Source organism: Salvia miltiorrhiza, chromosome 1 (assembly GCF_028751815.1).
Source record: "Salvia miltiorrhiza cultivar Shanhuang (shh) chromosome 1, IMPLAD_Smil_shh, whole genome shotgun sequence".
Lineage (NCBI taxonomy): Eukaryota > Viridiplantae > Streptophyta > Magnoliopsida > Lamiales > Lamiaceae > Salvia > Salvia miltiorrhiza.
Genome location: NC_080387.1, coordinates 7,572,648 through 7,579,023, shown reverse-complemented (window position 1 = coordinate 7,579,023; position 6,376 = coordinate 7,572,648). Strand labels below are relative to the sequence as shown.

General features: G+C 30.8%; 1 long non-coding RNA gene across 1 annotated transcript; it reads right to left on the bottom strand.

Moving 5' to 3' along the window:
- Positions 1–3,288: 3,288 nt before the first annotated feature.
- Positions 3,289–6,116, bottom strand: LOC131006448 (uncharacterized). The gene is made up of 2 exons (XR_009095529.1): positions 5,390–6,116; positions 3,289–3,495 (listed from the first exon to the last, which is right to left on the bottom strand). It is a non-coding gene; the product is annotated as an uncharacterized LOC131006448 (long non-coding RNA).
- Between the last annotated feature and the right edge of the window lie 260 nt (positions 6,117–6,376).

The following is a 6,376-nucleotide window of genomic DNA, read 5'->3' as shown; positions in this document are numbered from 1 at the left end:
ATAATTTGGTTTTGATTTTTTAGTTTGGTTGAACCAATTTGGTTTCAACCAAACCGATTGGAGTGTGAATTCAGTTTTCGGTACAATATTTATACTAAATCAAATAAAACCTGGAAATGTTGAAAAATAAAAAAAACTTAATACTAAAATTATTACTCCCTTCGTCCACGAAAAATAGTTTTATTTATCTATTTTTTTCCACGAAAAAGTGTCTTGTTTCACTTTTTTGTACAATTTTACTCTTTATGAATTTGTATATTTACTTTATTTTGCCATTGGAGGACCCACCTCATTAACCACTTTTTTAAACCTACTTTTACTTTTACTCCACTTACACCTACTTTAACATTACCCCTACAAGTTTATTTATATTCCACTTTCACATACTTTAACAATTTATTAAAATTCGCGTTCATCCTGAAATGAGACTCTATTTCGTGGACGAAAAGAGTATTATACTTGAATTGTTATTTTTCTTTTAAATTCCAAAGCAAACCAAAACAAAAAACTAATTTTATTATGGAATGAACCATTTTTAGTAAAACAACTCAAAGCGGAAAGAATGACAATAATAGTCAAAGGGAGTTCATTGTTGTCGTTGAGCTACTTTTACTGAGACCATTCAAAATAATAATAATAATAATAATAATAATAATAATAATAATAATAATAATAATAATAATAATAATAATAGTGAAATGGAGGGAGTACCAATTAAATAATTAAATATTAGGGTTATTAGCGTTTAAATACATCAATTTTGGGGTAGTTTGATTTTGCATATGAACTTTAAAAGGTGTAAATAAAATACATGAACTTTAATGTTGTAACAATTTTATCACAAATTCAAATATTAGATATTCGAACTCCATAAAAATCTTACGATTTACGGGTTTAGAGATATCTTATACGATAAATTTTAAAAATGCCCTATACGATGTCACAAATTCAATGTTTGCTCAAATTTAAATTGACATGCCAAGTTGAAATATCATGTATTCATCGGGCGTTTTAAAAAATGACATCGTATATGATATCGCCAAAAGATATCGTATAAGACATTTCCAAACCCGTAATCGTAAAAATTTTATGGAGTTTGAATATTTAATATTTGAATTTATAATAAAATTGCTACAACATTAAAGCACATGTATTTTTTTACACATTTCAAAATTCATGTGCAAAACCAAACAACCCCCAAAGTTAATGTATTTAGGCGCTTTTCGAAGAAGTGAAACACTGATAATTTTGTATAGAGGTGGACTTAGGTGAGGGCACCCGCATGGGATGCGGCCGGGTCGACCCGCGCTCCAACCCTGACCCGGATCCGCGCCCCTGACTCGCGCCCATTTGACCCGTTGCCCCAAATTATTACATTTGTTTATAGTAAATGTTACTTTTAATAAACATAATATATACATTTATTCGCACAAATATATACTTTTGTAAATATAAGTATTTATCTTCATTTAATATAAAGTATTATATTTTTTAAACCCTGAATCCTATAAACTAAACCCTAAACCCTGTAAACTAAACCCTAAAACCTGAACACTAAACCCTAATAGGAGTATCTATTATATAATAGGATTAAGCCTTAATCTATGTGGCATATCTAAAATCTCACCATTTCAAAATTTACCATATATAATCTTCATCTTTTATTAATTAATTAACTATTACATTCTATGTAAAGATTCATTAATCATAATAAATATAATTAATAACAAATGTGTATATATAATAATATTAACATTACATATAATCTAAATTAATAAATTTTATTATTTATTTTTTCTAGATAAAAATTAGATTTACATATTTGATAAGAAAAAAAATTATAATCTATATACGATAAATTATTTTAATTGAATGTTAGTGATTAGATGTATATTTGTTATTAATTTTATATTTCTCAATAGCGTACATATTGTATGTATATGTTGCAATATATTATATTATATGAATATATATATATATATATATATAATATTTATATTCTTAATTTTCAATAAAATTAATTTTAAATTAAGTTTGAATTGAGACATCCACGTATATGAAAATTATAAACGGGTCCGGTCATTGATTTACATGTTTGCATATTAAGGCACAAATTCTATAAACTGATTACTTTAAAACAAAATCTTATTTTATGTCTATCAAAATAGTTAAAATTTTACTTTTATTTTTTATAAAATAAATCCATACATGTTATTTATATAGGGAAGAAAAATATATTTTTCATTTCTGCAAACTTTATTTGTTTCTGTTGGTCCATTACTACAACAACAACAACAACAACAACAACAACAACAACAATAATAATAATAATAATAATAATAATAATAATAATAATAATAATAATAATAATAATAATAATAATAATAATAATAATAATAACAGATAAATTATGAAATTAGTAATGCATAAATGGAGAATTTAGATAAAGAACGATAGAAGATATGATGTTAAAATATATTAGAAATCTTTAATCATGTATCAAATTTATAACAATCTCAATCGAGTGAAGAATTTATATAAATCACCTCATTTCACATTGAGTATTTTTATAAGATTTCACCAAAATAAAACTTATACAAGAATAAGCTCTTGCTCTCCAAATTAAAAATCTACATTTAATTGGCGGAATGATTGAGACTAATACAATTTGAATTGTTTTGTCAATTTAATTTGACCAAATTTATTTAATTAAATACATGGTCTAATTAATTTAATTTGAAAAAATAAATTGGTTTGATTAAGTAAATTATTTCTTCAATTTAATTTGATTATAAAATAATATATTTTGTATAAAATTTTAAAAATAAAATTTGGATTCAACATAGATTTTTTATGAAAATTTATCAATTAAATTACTAAATAAATTAATACAATTTGAATCTCATGTCAACTTTCTTAAGCTACACACGAGATGATTTCAAAACTTAGTTATGGTCTTTCAAACTTCAAACGAGATAATGTTCACGAGTCAATTTTATTCTTTCAATTTTCAGACGGAATGATGCTCGAAACTCAAGATTTGAAGATAATTAATGTTCACGAGTCCATTTTATTCTTTCAAATTTCAAACGAAATTATGCTCGAAACTCAATTATAATATTTCAAGCTCCACATGAAATAATGTCACACCCCAATTCTTGAAACAATAACTATAACTGGGGTACGACTAATCATCTAAATGATCAAGGGAAAATCCTTGTGAAATCCGAATAAACGGGATAACAATTGGGCTTAGCCCCTTTGGATGAAGAAAGACAGGTATTCAAATGATACGAATCAATCCACAAACGTAACAACTTCAGGATCACAAGTTTAGTGTCATGCTTCAGATAACCAACATTCATTAATCGAAATACTTGAGAGTCAATAGTTTAGGCTCAACAAAAGATAGATACGGGCTAGTTCTACAGCGGAAGTCAAAATAAGGAGTTGAACTCTAGCCTCAGCTCCGCCCCGTCATCACCCGCCATTAACCTGAAAACATTTGAAAGTATTTTTGGGCTAAGTACTAATGTACTTAGTGGGCTGCAACTTTAAAACATTTCATAATCTGAAGAACAGTTTATCCAATCATACTTGACATGACTTAGAAGGTTTTAAAGTGAAAGAACTTCTAAGCATGTTAAAACATTTCATTTATAGATACATATATATATATATATACTTAGTTTGCGCGCAGATGTCACACTCATTTCTGTTACTCGCTGTGATCCCGGACCTCTAGCCACCGACGGATCCGTTTCTCCCATTTACTTGAACTGAGGGCGTAACCCAGACAAGTTTACTTTTGACCTCGGGACGCTACCCAGGCAGGCCCTTACATTCTATGCTTCGGAACACATCCAGCAAGCATCCTTATAACGCCTCTTAGTTAGTGCCCGAATGGAGATCAACCCACCGAGTCAGCTAACGGTGTACACAATTCTCAAATAACGTGTTAGGCCATAAGAGAACCTCAATTGATTCGTTGTGGCGAGCCTTAAACAGAGCAGAGTGCACATAAACATTTTATTGGATAAACAGTTTATATATATACAAACATTTAAGCTCATTAGCTCAATCATACATTTGGAAAATAAGCCCACCTGTATCGGCAAAGCCTGTCGTTTAACTTAATCTCTGAATCGGAATAGCAGTGCTAATCCTTCTGACGTTCAAAGCCTACAAGAAATCTATTCTCAATAGGTCTCCTTGAATCAAATCTTAAGTCGTTGTGAAGTGCTTAACATTCTATGATTCACTTAGCCGGGTTTTCAAAATTTAATGAATAAATAAATGAAAACATTTTTCTTGAGTTAAGAACACCAACAATATTCTTACTCATCTTTCTTTAATAATTGGAATTATAATTAAAACCAATTAAATCATAAATACTTTTATTGCAAAAATATAATGCAATTTCATGTCATAACATGGTGTATTACTCCACTAAAACCCTTTAAAATCCTTAATACAAAATCAAGGTAAAATTTTCGGACACCAACAGTTCATCACTCTGTTCTGTCTCAACTTCAAAGAATAAACTGTTTTAATTCCGAAATCTCCTGGACTCGAGACTTATACCGATGAAAACCTCTTTGAGTCTAGTTTTGTTTAAAAAAAAGTAGAGTGAAAAACTCCAAGTGGTTTAAGAGATATGGGTGTTTTTCCACAGTCTACCAGATTCGGCAGTTTGGCACGACCGGAAGCTAGGATTTTTAAAAATTAGCAAACGTTGTCCAATTGCTTTAAACTTTTACATGAGTCTGTATAACACTTGTATGTTTCTCCCATAAAACTTTGGGAGGCTGAATATTTTTGAAAGCCACTGAAAAGTGTGACTCCACAGACTGCTCTTCTAAATTTCCGGTGGAAATGCGCAGTAAACGATTTATATTTTAACAAGGTAGTAAACGAGGTTCAAATGACTTGAAATTTTACCAGTGTTTATAAGACTCATATATATACACACCATAAAAGTTTGAAGATTTTTAGACAAGGAAAACCTCGTCGACTCATCAGTCCCGCACGTAAGAAAATTTCTGGAATGGTCGAATTTATAACATATACACATATCTTTTTAGATCCATGCTTTCACCATCATTCTCATGCATTTTCTTACTAAGAACTCATCATGCTTCACTTATCAATACATATATCCCTTTCGAGGGTTCTCAAGAAATATATCTCTTCCTCTCATGTATCTAACATGTAGAGGTGTATGAGCACATGAAGGTAGTGGAAAGTTGAAAGAATTCATCATGCTCTTCTTTTATCAAAATTTTCGAGAATTACAAGAGTAGAGAGGGGACTTTCATGCTTCAATATACATGCTTATATATCAAGGAAAATATATATATAATCATGAGAGGAGGATTGAGGTTGCTACCAACAAGATCAATGGAGGTGAAGTAGGGGATGATGCGTAGGCCTCTTGGAGCTTGATCTTGAAGATTGAAGTACACTTGATAGCTTGGTGTGAGGGTAGCACTTTTGGCTTCCTTAATCCTTTCCAAAAATGGCGAAACAAGGAGAGAAGTGTGGTGGAGTGAGGAGGGGAGGGGGCTGCCGAAGGGAGTACAAAAAGGAGAGAGGGAAGCTTGCTTTGATGAGCTTTGATGAGATGATGTGATGGAGTGATTGCTTCACTTAATGAGTATCTTGAATTAATTGTGTGAGGATGTCATCCTTGAGTGTGCAGGAGAGTGAGAAGAGAGAAGGAGAGAAGAGAGAGATGAGAGAGCCGAGCATGAGGGGGAGAGATGGAGATTTGTGCATGTGCATGGTGAGCTTGAATTGAGGGATCTTGTTGGCTAAACTAGGTTAGGCTTTTTAGAGCTCCTTAATGTGTGCATGTGAGTTTCACTGATGGTGAAGAAGAGAGTAATGAGGGAGAGAGGGGACCTGCGTGAGGGAGGGTTTCATTTGGTTAATCAAATACTTAACTTAAGGGGTCCAATATAAAAATCAAAGCCCAACACATAAAATAATTAAAGTCCAATCATAGACTTTAATTTAAATCTTGTAAAAATATTAATTATGTGTAAAATATTTCACATATACACATGCTCATATTTAAATTAATATGCAATGCACAAAAATTTAAATAGCTAAAATATTTACAAACCCTTTTTGTAAATCATTTTGTTGGAATTAAATAAATTCTTTTTCTCAATCCGGCGCGAATCATCTTAAATCTAAGTTCAAAATTATTCTAAACTTAGCTCGAGAAAACGGGGTATTACATCCCTCCCTCCTTAAAGAAAATTTCGTCCCCGAAATTACATACCTTGGTAATCTAGCTCGGGATACTTGACTTTCATTGAATCTTCAAGTTCCCATGTGGCCTCTTCCATCCCGTGATGGTTCCAGTACT